General features: G+C 43.2%; 2 pseudogenes; both read left to right on the top strand.

Annotated features, from left to right (window-relative positions):
- Positions 1-17,279, top strand: part of LOC119516030 — a 600,140-nt pseudogene that overhangs the window by 525,105 nt on the left and 57,756 nt on the right.
- On the top strand, positions 9,208-11,899 carry LOC119515701 (annotated as a pseudogene).

The following is a 17,279-nucleotide window of genomic DNA, read 5'->3' on the forward strand; positions in this document are numbered from 1 at the left end:
GGAGCTGGATGGGCTGTGGACGACCATCTCCATTTTCATCACCCTCTTCCTGGTTAGCATGTGCTACAGTGCCACCGTCACCCTTTTCAAGGTGGGCTTCCTTCTGGGACCTCCCTCTCTGCACCGACAGCCACCCCCACAAGCCCAGGGTGAGCCATTGCCCTGCTGTGGTTGGCAGAAAGAAGGGCTGTGGCCAAGTGGGGCAGGGACTGTGGGCACCACAGAAGCCACGGGAGCCTGCCCTTCCCCACACACTCACATCCACCTGTCTTCCTGCAGGTGAAGTGGATCTTCTCCTCAGTGGTGGAGCTGAAGCGGACAATGGTCCCCGACTACAGGAACATGATTGGGCAGGGGGCCTAGGGTCACCCTTCCTGCTCAGGCATCCAGGGATTGTCCATAGAGGAGGTGCTGTCCTGGCCACAGACTCCACAGAAGAGAAGCCATTGGCCCCATGCAGCTCAACCCCCCTCTCCAGACCTGCACCTCTCACCTCTGACCTCATTGACCCCTGATCTTGCCACCCTCTGACCCCACAGGCCTTTGACCCTGCTCTTTCTGACCCTGCCACCCTCTGAACTGCTGCCTCATCTACATCCCTTTGGAGAACTTTGAAGGCAGCAAACTCTAACCCCAGACCTCAGCTGCCTGGACACCTGGTGGTTCCCCCACAACCAAGCACATGTGCACAGCAGCAACCAGAAGTGCTGGACAGGGGGTTTTGCAGACAGAACCATGTGCACTTCTGGGGCTCGATGCACTGAGAGCAGGAGTATCAGACACTGTTCCAACAACTCAGGCCCAGACACATCATTTCCCAGCTCGTGCAGGTTCACACTGAATGGGGAGATGCCAGGGCCAAATGTCCAGGTGTCCATCAGGGAAAGGGCAGTCCTTTGTAGGAATCAGAGCTGAGAGTCCACCCTTGGCCAGACCCAGGTTGCAAGGGTTTCCCACAGAGGCTGTGGTGGGGACACCGCATTGTGAAGGGCAGCCCCTGGGTGGTGCCACTGTCCACTTCTCAGATCTCCCTTCTTCCTGGCCCTCATCTGGCCACACTCCATCCTGGGAGCTTCGGTGCACACCTGGCCTAAGGAAGAGTCTCACTGGAGATCTCTGCATGGAGATCTCTGCAAAGACCACACCCTGGATACCCACAGTAACCTCAGATGAGGGATCCAACACAAATGGACAGACATTCCTGACTGCCTGCTGGGGAGAGTGAGAGGACAGACTCAGGACATCCTGCCATCTCCCAACCATCAACCGCCGCTCTGCTCCAAAGGTCTGTCCTCAAGGATGTGGGCAGTGGGAGTTTGTCCTCACTCTACACAGGGAATCCCTGCAGAGGAGGAAGTGGGCAGGACTGCAGGGGTGAGAGATCTATCCTTCCCTCCACCTGGGTAGTCCCTGTGGATGAGGGCCTGGGCTGGGGGTTGTATCACCTCAGCAGGTGCCTGGATAGGTGCAAGGATGAAATGCCTGTGAGGGGTGGGTAGCTCCACCACTGAGGAAGGGCAGGGGTCCAGTTGGTGACAGTCAGATCACCTCCTGGAAGGGGCCTAGACAGGATGTGGTCACGTGAGAGGGAGCCTCAGTGGGTCCCGTGGACAAAGGAGGGAAAAGGGAAGTCTTTGGGCACAAGCGCTGGGAAAGCGGTGTCAGCAGGCATGGCCAGCCCAAGTACTGGATGTCAGGCCTCCAGCCAGTGAGCATGCAGTGCGGTTTGGGACACAACAGAAGAGAGTGCCCAACCTTGGGGGGCTGCAGTGGGCAGCTGTGGGATTTGGTACCAGTTGCAGCCCCAGGGGCCTCAGTGCCCCTCTAGGTTCTTTGACTTACTGCTTCTCAGGGCAAGAGAGCCAGATAGCCAGGGTCAGAGGAAAATCACCGTGCTCTGTGCAACTTGAGCACTGCTATGCATGGGAAGCAGTGGGGAGGCTCCTCAGGCCAAGCCACATGCTCTGGGGGCACCCATCCCAGCCACACAGGGCACCCTACTAAAAGGATAGAGCCTCAATTAATAATGATGATTTGGGTCATGGGGGAGGGGAAATAGAGATAAACTGCTCAGAGGAAATATCAGAACATTACTTTCAGTAGCTTTTTTCTCCTCTTTATTTTCTGAAACCCATTCAGTGTCTATAATGTGTGTTTCTACTTTGTTAAAAATGACAATAAACCACCCTTTAAAATGATACAATTTATTAGTCTGTCCATGTTGTTACACTCCTTGCATATCACAAAACACAGTTGGGAAAAGTGTGCCTGCATCATCAGTCCAGGGACTCCTTCCACAAATGTACAGTCTCTGGAATCTTCTGGCCCTTCTGCCCACCCTCAACCCCTTCCTGCCTGCACTGGCCACACTGCTTGACCCGCCACAGGGCCCTGCCCCCCTGGGCCCCATCCCCTCCTCAGGGTGTTTAGATGGGCCTTCCAGGGATGTCCTTCTCCCTGCAGAACTGGAGCCCGAGTTAGGAGGCACCGTGCTGTCCTGTGGGGTTACTCTGCAGGGTGGGCAGGGTGAGCAGCCCCAGGAAGGCCTCACTGTCCTGAGCTGGGCAGTCCCAAAGGACCTTCATCCAGCTGTGTCCCAAGCACACAGGGACAGGCCCAGCAGCACTGACCTCGGTTCTCATGTCCAGGCAAGGAGGAAGTGCAGGGGGTCGCATGGGGCCTGGGGGTCAGTGGAGGAGTCCTGGGGAGCAGAGCCACATGGAGGCCGGGTACAGGAGGGGCATTGAGCACGGGCACAGCCAGAACTGAGAAACAATCTGCTGTGAGAGGGGGGCACGTATCAGGCCCCAGTGGTCAACAAAGGCCAAGCCAGGTGGGGCAGGAAATGCAGAGAAGCTGGGCCACAGTCATCACAAAAGAAGGAGCTGACATGTCCTGTGGGCCTCAGGGAAACACAGATAATTATTGGCAGGACAGGGCCTCAGAGGGGCTTCTATAGCAGCATCACTGCTACAGCTGCATGGGAGCGTCACCAAAGACACAGGGGCCAGGCAGGGCATCCCCAGAGGCCCAGGCCCAGACTGCCTGGAGACCAAGAACAGGGACACACAAGCAGTCAGGGTCCTCACCACAGAACGGGACCCAATGGACTCATAGCTGATGCCTGCTGGATAGTGAGCTCCAGGGACCCTAAGGCTGGGCTGGTTTGACCAGGCAATTTGTGCCCAAGGGTAGCCTTTGAATTATCAGAATTTGGTGCTGCAGGAGCTGTGGGGAACAGGTGCAGAGGGACCTAGGGTGAGTCCTTTGGTGTTGCTGAGGGTCAGGCAGAAAGAAGAGTGACCAACCAGAAGGCAGGCAGCAGGCAGCAGGCAACTGGCTTTATTCCCACCAGCTCCATCCCATGATGATGGGAGCACAGCTGACTCCAATTCCAGTGACATCAGGACATCAGGGATGGCTATGTATCTTCTCTGTGGCTTTACAAATCCACCCCCTGACATTTGCCCTGCTCAAGGTGGGCAGCACTGACTTCCTGAGAGTGCACAGCTCAGCCCAGGCTGTTTCAGGTGCCACATCATTCATGGTGGAAAAGGATGCAGTGGGAAGGGGCAGGACCATCCAGCTCTCTGGGGAAGGAGCAGATGTTTCCTGCAGCCCCGGACAGAGAGAATCCTCAGGCCAAGAGCAGCCTGGGGGTGGGCAGAGGGGGCATCTGGTCTTCTGGTCCCCTAGAATCCACACCTCTGTGCCAAGTTCCCTTAGGGAAACTGGACATTTTCCCCAAGGCCCTGAGACCTGTCCCAGATGCTACCTGCAGAAATGTCCACACCTCGGCCCCATAAGAGTCCCCATTTCCATGGTACCATGGGGCAGCACGGAGTGCTGGAGGCAGAGTCAGGGCCCATCCTGACCTGTCCCCATGCCAGGTTGATGTCTCTAATTGCAGCTGGTATGGACCCACCTTTTCCTCCAAGAATTGCAGGCCTCAGTTGCCTTCCCAAACCTGCTTCCCCTCCAGGATACCACACAATGGTATCTAAGCCAAGAACTTGAGGTTTCCCCACACTTTCTCCTCTAACCCATAAGCTCCTCTTGCTAACGGGGTCCCCCATCTTTCTCTAGCCCACAACTTCTACCCCATCCTCTAACCCAATGCAGTAGCTTCCCCGCAGCATCTCACCTCCCATCCGCTCACCTCCCACAGCCTCCCATCTTCCATGGCCATGCTCCCAAATCTCCCATCTGGTTCCATCCTCCTTGAACACTTGTGGCACCATTGATGTTGGTGCCCCATCCTGCTTTCCTGTGTACAAACCACTCAGGCCATGGAGGCCACCCTCTGGGTCACCACAGTGTGCTCTCTGTGATGTGCCATCCTCTGACCACCTCCTCCTGCCCCAACTCACTCCCCTGCCCCTTCCTCATTCCACCTTACACACTACCATCTCAGCACCTCTTGTCTTCTTGACACACTCCCCACCCATCATCCTCCTTACACCCTGTCCTCCTGATACCCTTCTCCTCCTGCAGTCCCATGACCCACCCACCCGCAACATCTATCCTCCCCACCACCTCTTGCACCAGACCCTTCACCCTCTGATACCAGACCTCTCCCTTCCTGACCCTGCTCTGCCGTGGCACATCTGCTCTGATTCCAGAATAAAAAAGTCACCTGGAGCAGAGCCAGGCAGAGTCACAAACTGCAGTAGGCACTGAAATGAGAGAGAAGATACCTATAATGTTATATGCCTTTTCATTTGGTGGTTGTGGTGGTTTGAAGATGTATATACCCCAGGAAACCATGTTCTCACATCTAATCCCTTCCTGTGACTCTGAAACCATTGTATATCAGAACTTATGATGTGGTTACTTCAGTTAAGGTGTGGCCCACCTCAATCAGGATGGGTCTTAATCCTCTAAATAGAGTACTTTTCAAGAGCATGAAATTCAGACAAAGAGAGAAGAAAGCCACAGAAGACAAGAAGCTGGATATCGATGGAACCCAGAAGAGAAGGGAGGGGCCGGGAGAGGCCCCCATGTGCATGGTCATGTGACAGAGGAAACAAGGACCAAGATCCACTGGCAGCCAGCTCCAGAACGCCAGTCTTCAGGAGGAAAGCATCACCTTCACTTGCCTTCGTTTAGATGTTCTCCTAGTTTCAAAACTGTGAGCTAATAAATTCCCATTGTTTAAACCAATGCATTGCATTGTATTTGCTTGAACAGCCCAGGAAACTAAAACAGGGGTCATTTGATATCACAGCACATCCTAGCAAAACTGAATGATACACCATCATTAAAATGTGTGTCCACTACTGAAGTAAATTAAAATATCTACTAAAATATAATAATAGTCACATTTGATGTGGACACAGTGTTTTGACTTTTTCAGAGTTTTCAGAGACTTTCATTGCGTATTCACAGCACCCCTGAGAGGCAGGTGTCACTGCCTCAGCTTTACTGGTGAAGAAATCAAGGCTTTAGGGAAGCTGCATCTCCCTGCTTCTGGGTAGAAACTGAACTCATGTCTTCTGGCCCTAAAGTTCATGTTCTTTCTTCTCTATACTGCCTCTGAAAGAGATTCCAGAAAGTCATCCTGATCTGATTCCCACCCTCAAGGGAAGAGCATCTCCTTACAGCAGGAACTCAAACCACTTGTTGAAACTTCATGCCCTAATAAGGTCCCAGAAATATTTGGAAGGACAGAGGCCAACTTGGAATTTCTGTGAATATTCTATCCATTCATTTATTCAACAAATATTTACCAAATGGACACTTGGCACATTGTGTAAAGCAACACCAAACAGGGCTTCTGCCCTCAGGAATTTTGATTGCAGGAGCAGAAACAAACATTGAGTACATAATTTCACAAATTATTATTTAAGTACAACTGTGACAACTACTATGAATGAAAAGTAGTGGGGTGATAAAGTCATATAACAATAGGTGCTGACTCCAGTCTGTGGAGTCAGGGCAAGTATTCCTGAGGGAGTGCCCAGGAGGCAGTGTGTGGTCATTCCCAATTCTGCTCATCAATCTGGTTTCCAGTCCTTCTGGGACACAGACAACTAAACTCCCTGGACACAGGTTGGGTGAGGCCATGTGGGAGAAGATATTTGTGATACATTAAAGGATAATTGTTAAGTTGTATAATCTTGACTATCATATAGATAAATAATGAACACATTTCCAAGATTTTATTTAATTGATATAAAATGAAATAAAGCAAAATAGAATTGGTATGGCTGGGAGATTTAAAACGGATTCAGGAGGTTATTCTTGGGGTACTCTTCTGCAGGTCACAGCCACATAGCACAAACTGCCAAAGTATGCAGAGCCTCAAGCAATAATATTCCTCCAAACTCCAGGGACATACAGACACCATAAACAAGCTATAAAATAAAGAACTCAGTAAACTAGTAATCTGCGGGACAAATGGAGTACCCCAATATCCATCAACCATAATTAACTTCTAGAACCTTATTTTCCTTTTAAAAACTCTTACCTGGAAATGCAAAGATGGGCCATGACTTAGGTTGCTACCTGAATCTGTGCTCTGTAAATTGCAATTCTAAGACCCCAAATAAATGCCTTCATTGTCTTGCAGCTTTGTTTTTCTCAGTTGACACTGATAAGAGGTTACAACCAGTTCAGAATAGAATTCAAAGCACTATACTTACATAGTTGAATCAGGCATGCTAAAATGAATTCATAAATAGATGCAAGAAACTAGCTTTTTCCATGGGAGGACAGGAGGAATCAATTGCCTTTCAAAGGAACAGAACTTGGATTCCTAAAAATTATCTGTAACTTACAGAGTTGTAAATCATAGCTTGAAGACAATGAATAGTGTGGGGCTCCGATAGAAATAAATCATCTGAGCAACATGCAAGAAAATGCTTTGTTTTTCATTGAAGACACCCATCAATCTTTTCATCCATTTTGAAGCCTTTCACAATTTTCCTTATAAATACGCTATAAGAGGTAAAATTATACCCAGAATATATACACAACTCTACTTGATTTAATTAGAAAGACCGAACACATCAATAGAAAAATGGGCAAGAGGATTGAAAGAGTATTTCACAAGAGATGTCCAAGCAGCCATTAAACACATGAAAAGGATTCTGAATCTCATTAGTCATCAGAGAAATGAAAATGAAAAATCACATGAGAGAAAGTAGTTCTGATTCCAATAATGCTGGTATAGCATGTATCAGACTAGCCCTTTGTCAGATAGCAATTATAAACTCTGGAAAACTATAATAAACAATTATTTGAAGGCATTAGAGTATGACCCGAAGCAGGCAGACACTAGAGAGGACTCTTCCCTTGAAGGGCGTGTCTGAAGGCAGTCTACACAGCATGTGCAGCAAGAACTACAGCAGAAAATGGAAGTCTTATTGGCTAGAGGAGTCAGATAGTAGAATTCAGGGCTGCTAGAGAAGCTAAAAATTTAAGGGAAATACCCATAAAAGGAGGAATCCACAGAAAGGGAGCCAAAAATCTGCATACAAACACCATTCAATCTCATGCATGGAGACTAGGAAGCAACTCAGAGAAGTGAGATAGAACTTAGAACTCTGCACATCTCCAGGCACAAGGACCTAAGCCCACAGAGACCCAGGGGGAACAGAAGTCATTGAGCAGTGCTATATAAAACAAGGGCTTCAAGGTGGGAGGGGAGACACACAATGACAGAAATTCTGGCATGAACTTTTGTGCCCTCACACAAACCAGCTGCAGTTGGCAGGACCAGTAAAGGCAAAACAGACTTTTCTGAAGTGGCCCACAATTCTGGATTTGCCACATCTGGCCCCCAGGACAGGATTCACTAAGGGGGAAGAAACCAGGGAAAGAAAAGAATCAGAGAAAAAAAGGGGGTGTTAAACTGAATTGCTGTAAGAAAGGGCAGGTCCCAGAACTGAAGAGTGTAAGAGTGGGGCAGAGAATTTCAACAACTCATAGGAGCTGGGAGAAAAGTCTGAACAAAAACAAAGAGAACAGATAAGGATTGACAGAGAAGGAGAGAGAAAAGGGGGCTCTCTCCTGGAGGTGAAACAGCTAGCCAAAAAGTGCAATCTTAAATATCTTACAGCATTCCAGGAGAAGAAGCAGATGAAGAATTGAGAAAATCTGAACAGGTAAACATGGGGCATTTTAAAGTTCTGGAATAAGTTAATCAAAGAGTCAAAGAAGAAACTTAACATAAAGCCAATAAACAATAAATTCCTAGGCAAGAAGGAGAAATGAACCTACAGAGTTGATTCTTCAAGGTAATCAGATGCCTAGATATCATCAGAAAATTACACACCATATTAACAAGCAGGAAGATATGGCACAGTCAAAAGAATGAATGGAAACTTCAGAGGACATTCATAAGATAGCACAGCTAACCAAAGATGATCAAACAAATCTCCTAAATCAATTCAAGAAGATGAAGGAAAACATGCACAAAGAGATAAAGGATATTAAGAAGACCATGTGAGAGCATGAAGATTTTGAAAGTATAAAAAGTAATCCAGGGGCGCTTCACTGATGGTGTCGGTGAGTGTGTTTCCCGTCTGAGCATGACTAGCAGCAGGTCATGGGCACCTCCAGGTCACACCTATTGCCTGGAAATGCTTGGTTTTGCTCATATTTAAAAATCAGGAATGTGCACATACACATACACACAGAAGCATATATAGAGTTGAATCATCTGCAATTGCCATTCCTTCCCAACTTTGTTCACATAAAAGGCATAGAAGAAGTGATATTCCAGTAGATATGAACATACTTAGTGCTCAGAATGTTGTTTTCTAAATAATATTCTCCAGTGAAAGGAACACCTCGGCTTCTTGAAGAAATGGCTGATTTCAAAACTGGATCCATGAATGTACTAGATGAATCTGGAATGTGTTGTGTGCCAGAATATAAGGAAATGTTCTCATAATACCAGGACACCAGAGCCTGCCTTAAAAAAGGGCTCCCACTGACCAAATCTGGGACAGTTTGACAATTAAAGCATCAGAATGAATAATGACATTAATGAATAGAAATAAGAATCCATGAATCCATATTCCTAATGAATTAAAGAAACAAAGAAAGAATGGGAAGAAGGGAAAATACCTCTCTAAAGTTAGAAAGTCAACTAACAAATGCAGAAGGAATAGTAGAGCTACTGAAAACCCATCATTTTTATAACCCTCAGTAACAATTGATTCAGACAAGGATCATCAAGGGATGCCAAAACTATTGGGAGAGCTTCTGTTGTACATCCTACCTTATCCCTACTAATCTGCTAATGCAGTAAATTGGAAGACAACTGTTGCCAGGATAACCTGTAATGGGCAAGGAGCCACAGAGAAGAAAACATTTCTTTTAATTTTTAAACTTTGGTTTGAACAGGCCAGCATGTTTTGGAAATTTGATCTTCACTCATCATCCCACATGGACACACTTCTAGAAAGAGAAGATGTAACACTGAAGGAGTTAATGGATGAGGAAGATGTTTTCCAGGAATGTAAAGCTCAGAACTAAAAACTTACAGAGTTTCTATTAAAAATAGAATGTCTCAAAGATTTAGTATCATTCATTATAGAAGAACCATCTCAAGACATGGATGAAAAGATCAGATACAAGTATCCAAATACATCTTGTGAGTTGCTCACTTCTGATGTCTCCCAGATAAATGATAGAGTGGGAGAAGATGAATCCTTGCTAATGAAATTGTATAGCTTCCTCCTAAATGATTGTCCCTTGAACACACTACTAGCCAGTTTCTTCAGCAAGGTGCTAAGTATTCTTATCAGCAGAAAACCAGAACAGATTGTGGATTTCTTAAAAAAGAAATGTGATTTTGTAGACCTTATTATAAAGCACATAGGGACTTCCACAATTGTGGATTTGTTGCTCAGGCTCCTGACGTGTATTGAACCTCCACAGCCCAGGCAAGATGTGTTGAATAGGTTAAATGAGGACAAAATCATCCAGAGGCTTGTGGAAATAGTTCATCCATTGCAAGAAGAAGACCTGCATTCAAATGTATCACAGTCACTTTCTGAAATTATACACCTGAGCAGAGACCAAATGTTACAAATTCAGAACAGTACAGAACCAGATGCCCTGCTTGCCACTCTAGAAAAGAAAGAAATTATACAGCAGCTTCTTTCAAATATTTTCCATAAGGAGAAAAATGAACCAGCCATAGTCAGTGGAATCAAGATATTGCTGACTCTACTTGAGACACACCGACCAACATTTGAAGGCCATATAGAGATCTGTCCACCAGGCATGAGTCATTCAGCTTGCTCAGTCAACAGGAGTTTTCTAGAAGCCATCAGAGGAAGGTTTTGATCTTTTCATGAACTCCTGCTTGAGCCACCCAAAAAAAGTGTGTTGAAGACCACCTGGGCATGCTGGAGCCTGCTGTGGGGAACACCCACCTGAATGTGATTAGGTTAATCTCCAGCCTCTTTCAGACCCACAGCCACAGTGTGAATGGGGACCTTATCGAATTGAACAGCATTGGAGTCATATTGGACATGTTCTTCAAATATATGTGGAATAACATTTTACATACACAAGTGGAAATTTGTATTGCACCGATTCTTGCAAGTCCTTTTGAAAACACAGAAAATGGCACAATTGCTGAGCAAGACTCCACTGGTGACAGTTTGTTACTAAAACATCTTTTTCAAAAATGTCAGTTAATAGAATGAATACTTGAAGCCTGGGAAATGAATGAGAAAAATCAGGCTGAGGGAGGAAGATGGCATGGTTACATGGGACACCTCACAAGGATACCCAACTATATCATGCACAGCACCAGTAAGGACCCTGACAGTGCATTAGTACAGCAACTCATCAAAGATCTTCCAGATGAAGTCAGGGAGTGATGGGAGACCTTCTGCACAAGCTCCTTAGGAGAAACTAACAAGAGGAACATGGTAGATCTAGCCTTTTCTGATTATCAGATGCAACAAATGATGTGCAATTTTATTGACCAGTTAGGCTTCAACTATGAGAAGTTTGCAGATCAAGATGACATTGGCAACATTTCTTTTGATCGGATATCAGACATCAACTTTACTATCAATACAAATGAAAGTGGAAATATTGCCTTGTTTGAAGCATGTTGTAAGCAAATAATACTGTAGTTTGATGATGGTGGCTCTGATGAGGAAGATATCTGGGAGGAAAAGCACATTGCATTTACACCAGAATCCCAGATGATCCAGCTCGGGGAGTACAGACAATGAGGAAAGTACAGACTCAGAAGAAGAAGATGGAGCCAACCAAGACTTATTTGAGTCCAGTAGTTTCAATGAAGAGGATTAAATGGAGGTAGACTTGAATGAATCACCCAACTGGTCAGCCAACTTTGATGTCCCAATGGAGACAACCCACAGGATTTTGTTATACTCTGTGGGGTCTGACATCTGGAGCACAGAGGAGCTAATGCTGACTAAAGAGATGAGCTGGGCTTCTTTTTCAGAGTTCCCTTCTTCCCTGAGTACAAAAGATTCTTTAAGGAGTAATTCCCCACTGGAAATGGAAACCAGCACTGAACCCATTGGCCCTCTGAATACCAGTGTCTTTGCCCTTGCAGCACAGCCCAAAGTGCCAGGCAGTGTGGTTATGGAAGCCAGCTCTGACAGAAAGGAGGATGCAGAAAGTACAGACAAGGTGACTGAGACCATGATGAATGGTGGTATGAAGGAAACCCACAACCTCACTGTAGATGCCAAGACAGAAACCACGGTCTTCAAGAGCAAGGAAGGAAAACTGTCTACTTCTCAAGATGCTACTTGTAAATATGTGGTCAGTTGAGGAGACCCCTGAGATGGCAGAGTCAAAGTCTGTGGTACCCCAGCTCTTCAGCAATAGTCCAGAGCAGAGGACTCACCAGCCAAGAGTTCTGGGTGACACCTTGGTCAACGGCCCTGTATGATGAGTTACATCTGCTGCTAACTGAGGACTGCAGCTACCACCACTCAGGGGCTTCTGAGGGGTTCTGTCCACAGCCCCCCAAGCCAGTCACTGCTGCACTCACTCTGCAAGGGATCAGGACCAGCAACTTTCTATTCTAGATTCTTAGACATTGTACAGAGAAACCCAGACATGTAAAGAGATTGCACACTGACAAATACCAAGAATTTTTGCATTTATTTATGTTGTGTTGTTCTAAATAATGGGTGGCCTGTGAAATAAGGTCTTGCCATACATGTAATAAGAGTAGTAATACTGTAGTTAAAATGGCTGTAAGAACAGTTTTATAAAAGTGAATACACAGATCTATTGTATTTGAAACATAACTATTTGACAATTATTAGCATGACCAAAGTATTAGACAGTTTTCATACATTTTTCACCTTGTACAAAATTCTGAATTCATTTTTCTTCCAGATTGGCAAGGAGCCATGGGATTGACATGCCCTCTCGGTGTAATTTTGCTTGTTCTAATTTACAAAAGTGATTTTGAATAAGAAATATTTGGTGTTCTTTTTATAACCAGTTTTTGATTGGTAACTATTTTCTGTATTGTTTAAAATGGATCAAAAATGTAAGTCTATTTGCAGAGATTAAGTATTTATTGCTATAACTTAGTTGATAAACTGATGTTATTATAAAGCCATATGTTCTGTTCAAGTCTTGTTTGCTTGAAATGATTATTCCTACAGGTGAAACACTAGAATATTTGGACTGTATATGGCTTGTGGTTTGGGTTTTCTTTTGTTTTTGTTTTGTCTTGTTTTGTTTTGGTAGTTGATCTGCCTTTTAACCCATTCACCAAAATTTACCTTGTTAACAAGCATCACCAATGAACATTTCAGAGCAATCTGTATGTTTTAACATACCTAAATCATATTGAAAAATGTTCGTGCTGCTAATGGGACTGCAGTGCGTTCATTTTACAGGCTAGTATTTTTAAAGTAGAAATCAAAATCTGGCACCTAAGCATGTTAATTGTTTTACTGTACTGTGTGAGGTTTTCATTCATAAATTCTATGACAGGGTATTTTTTTTAGAACAGGTTTGTGTATATATATAGTCATTATGGATATTAATTCAATGTAATTTATAATTTTCTATGTCAATATAAAAATACATCATGGCTTTCTCAAACAGCTGAAGCAATATATTGTATATTGCCATATCATCCGGTGAAAGGGTTAAATTACTTCACCATTGCACTTTTAGGTGCAAATCAGTTTTTCATTTCTGTAATAGAAAATTATCCACATATTTTTACATCATTTGTTTTTCCTGACCAGTATTTAAAACCAAAAGGATATTCTGAAAAACGGCCAACAATTTTCTTTAGAAATAGCATCCTAAGCAGCATACCTAAACATTACATTCATTGCATATGGAAATAAAAAAAAGTCAAATGTCTAAAAAAACAAACAAACAAAAAAAGAAATCCAACAGATATTTTGAGAATAAAAGGCCAAATAATAGACATTTAAAAACACCAGAAACATACAACAGCACTATTCAACAGGCAGAGGAAAGAATCAGCAAATTAGAAGACAGGAAAATCAAAATCATAGATTGAGAAGAACACATAGAGAAAAGAATAGAAAAATAAATGAGCAGTGTCTCCATGAATTCAGTGACAGCATGAAGCATAGAAACATATTTGCCATGGATGGTACAAAAAGAGAAGAGAAGAGAAAAGGGGCAGAAAGAATATTTGCAGTAATAATGGCAGAAAAGTTCCCAATTCTTATGAAAAACACACACATACATGTCCAAGAAGTTCAACATAATCCACACAGAATAAATCCTAATGGACCTACTGAAAGACAAATACCAACCAGAATGTCAAATGCCATAGATAAAAAGAGAATTCGAAAAACAGCAAGAAAAAAACCAATTCAGGACATACAAGAGATCCCCAGCAAGACTAAGTTCCAATTTCTCATCAAAACCGTGAAGGTGAGAAGGCTGTGGTATGATATATTTAACATACTGAGAGGGAAAAACTGCCTGTCCAAAATTCTTTATCTGGAAAAACTGTCCTCTAAAATGAGGCAGAGTTCAAAATATTCACAGATAAACAGGAACTGAGAGAATTCATCAACAAAAGAACTGCCCTGCAAGAAATACTAAACAGATTTCTGCCAGCTGAAAGGCAAAGTCAGGAGAGAGTGACTTGGAGTAGAGTGAAGAAATGAAGATCTTTAGTAAGGGTAACTTAATGGGTAGCTGCAAAACTCAATCATAGTACTGTCTCCTCAAAATACAAACCTATTCTTTAATTCTTAGAAGAGTCAGAATACAACTGATCAAGAAAAAGGTATATTCCCTGAAAACAGATATGCAAAATATAAAGTGGTAAAGCGGTAAAAAATAATCATAATAATAACAAATAAACAGGAGAAAAGGAGGGATACGGGAGCAGAGAATGTGCACGCTAATGAAGCTAAATTAGTATCTTTTCAAAATAGTAGATTATAGATGGAGGTTGTGTAATATAAATCACCGGGTAACCATAGAGAAAGTATTTTTAAAAACGCAGAAACAGAAATGAAAGAGGGATCAGTCAAAAACATCACAAAGAAACTATACAGAAAAGGAGGTTACAATAAAACAGAAGAGAGACAACATATCACATATAAAAACCAGTATACTAAATGGCTGAAGTAAGTAGTGCATTCACAGTAATAACACTGAATGTTAAATGGGTAAATTCCCCAAACAATAGATACATGTTGGCAGAAGGGATAAAAAAAGAGCATTATCCAGCTATATGTTGTTTACAAGAGACTCACCTTAGATACAGAGACACAACAGGTTGAAAAGGGAAAGGATGGAGAAAGACAGTCTATGCAAATAATACCCAGAAAAGAACAGAGGTAGCTATACTAATATTAGACAAAATGGACCTTAAATTATAAGTTATTACAAGAAACAAAGTATACTATAGCTTAATAAAAAGGGCAATCCACCAAGAATAAATAATAGTCACAAATATTTATGGACCCCAAACACAGTGCTCCAAAATACATGAGGCAAACACTGACAAAACCGAAGGGAGAAATAGACACCTCTACAGTAATACTTGTACACTTCAATACACCACTCTAATCAATAGAACATCTAGACAGAAGGGAAAAAGTCATGATCATTTCAGTTGACACACTAAAGGCATTTGACAAAAATCAACATACCTTCTTTTTTTAATTTAATTCAGTTTTATTCAGATACATTCATCCATGTTGTACAATCGACTGTTCATAATACCATCATATATAAAAGTAAAAAAGAACATGAATATCATTGCCCCCCATCCCACCCTCTTTTTCATTTAGTTTTTGTCCCCATTTTTCTATTCAACCATCCATACACTGGATAAAAGGAGTGCTATCCACAAGGTTTTCAAGATCACACTGTCACCCTTTGTAAGCTACATTGTTACACAATCAACTTGAATAGTCAAGGCCACTGGGTTGGAGTTTGGTAGTTTCAGGTATTTAGTTCTAGCTGTTCCAATATATTAAAACCTAAAAAGGGTTATTTTTATAGTGCATAAGAATGTCCATAAGAGTGACTTCTTGACCACTGTGAATTCTCTCAGACACTGAAACTTTATTATGTTTCATTTTGCATCCCCCTTTTGGTCAAGCAGATGTTCTCAATCCCATGGTGTTGGGTCCAGATTCATTCCCAGGAGTCATATCCTGCTTTGCCAGGGAGATTTATAACCCTGTGAGTCAGCTCACACATAGTGGAGAGGGCAGTGAGTTCATCTGCTCAGTTGGCTTAGCTAGAGAGAGAGGGCCACATCTGAGCAACAAAGAGGTACTTGGGGGAGACACTTAGGCACAATTATAAGCAGGTTTAGCCTCTCCTTTGGGGTAACATGCTTCATAAGGGTAAGCCCCAAGACAGAGGGCTTGGCATACCAAACCATCAGTCCTCAATGCCCATGAGAACATCAACGAGAATCCAGGTGAGGAAGTCCAACACTTCTGCATTTTCCCCCAGCTCCTCAGGAGGATCCTGCCTATATATTTTTAATCTCTGCACAAATTATTTTGGAATGTGTTGTTATTTCATGCTAACCTACACAAACCTACCAGATCTCACTTAGTAACCAAATTTCCATGTAATTATAGTGTTTACACAAACTGACTGTAGAAGTTATAATGTTCAGAAAATATAAATCCTGCACCAAATAAATATCTCTTCCCTTGGTCTCACATGGAAGCTGAAGTTTTGAAACAGTCAGTTTCAACCTTTACCCTTTGGTCCAATCTGCCCTAGTGTTAACTGGATCTGCTTCATTCATATCTCTAATTAAAATCTGGAGTCTTTTTCAGCTTTTTCTCTTTTAACTTTTGCTGTATGTGCTAATACTGACATCCATATCTGCTGAGCTCTAGCTCTGAGTTTCAGGGGTCACTCAGATATCCAACATTCCACAGACCAATCAAGTTATACACAAGGGGATCATCATCTCAGAGCTTGGAGATAACCATTACAGTTCAGGAATAGATGTGACTGCTGTAAGAGATTACAATCTAGGGACCATTACAATAATCATTACCCTGATAGTCTGTGCCCTAAGATTCAATTCTGAGTATGCACATTGTAGTTCACTGATGTTGGTGTTTGCCTTTGTTTCCGGCATACTTCACTCAAATTGCTGTCTACAGGATCCATTCACCTCTTCGCATGTTTCACAGCTTCACTCCTTTTCACAGTTGGTCAATATTCCATTTCAGCATACTTTCTTGATAGAAATTCTTAGATAATTGAGAAGAGAAGAAAACTTCCTCACCATGATAAAGGGCACATATGGAAAACCCACAGGTGACATCATACTCAGTAGTGAAAGACAGAATTCTTTCCCTCTAAGATCTGATACAAAACAAGGACACCCACTGCACTGTCCCCACTATTACTTAACAAAGTAGTGCAAGTTCTGGCCAGAGCAATTAGGCAAGAAAAAGAAATAAAAGGCATCCAAATTGGAAAGGGAGAAGTAAAACTTCCACTGTTTGCACTTGACATGATCTTATATAGAGGGAGTCCCAAAAGTCAGCAAGAGAGCTACCAGGAATAAGAAATTAATTCAGCAAAGTGTCAGGCTACAATAACAATATGCAAAAATCAGTAGCGTTTCTATACGCTAGTAGTAAGCAGGTTGAGGAGGAAATCAAGAAAACATTGCATTAAAATAGCAAATAAAAGAATCAAATATCTAGGCATAAATTTAACCAAGGATGTAAAGGTTTTGTGCACAGAAAATTCCAAAACATTGCTAAAAGAAATCAAAGAACACCTAAATAAATGGAAGGACATTCTGTGTTCATGAACTG

The sequence above is a fragment of the Choloepus didactylus genome, chromosome 19, assembly GCF_015220235.1.
Source record: "Choloepus didactylus isolate mChoDid1 chromosome 19, mChoDid1.pri, whole genome shotgun sequence".
In the NCBI taxonomy this organism is placed as follows: domain Eukaryota; kingdom Metazoa; phylum Chordata; class Mammalia; order Pilosa; family Megalonychidae; genus Choloepus; species Choloepus didactylus.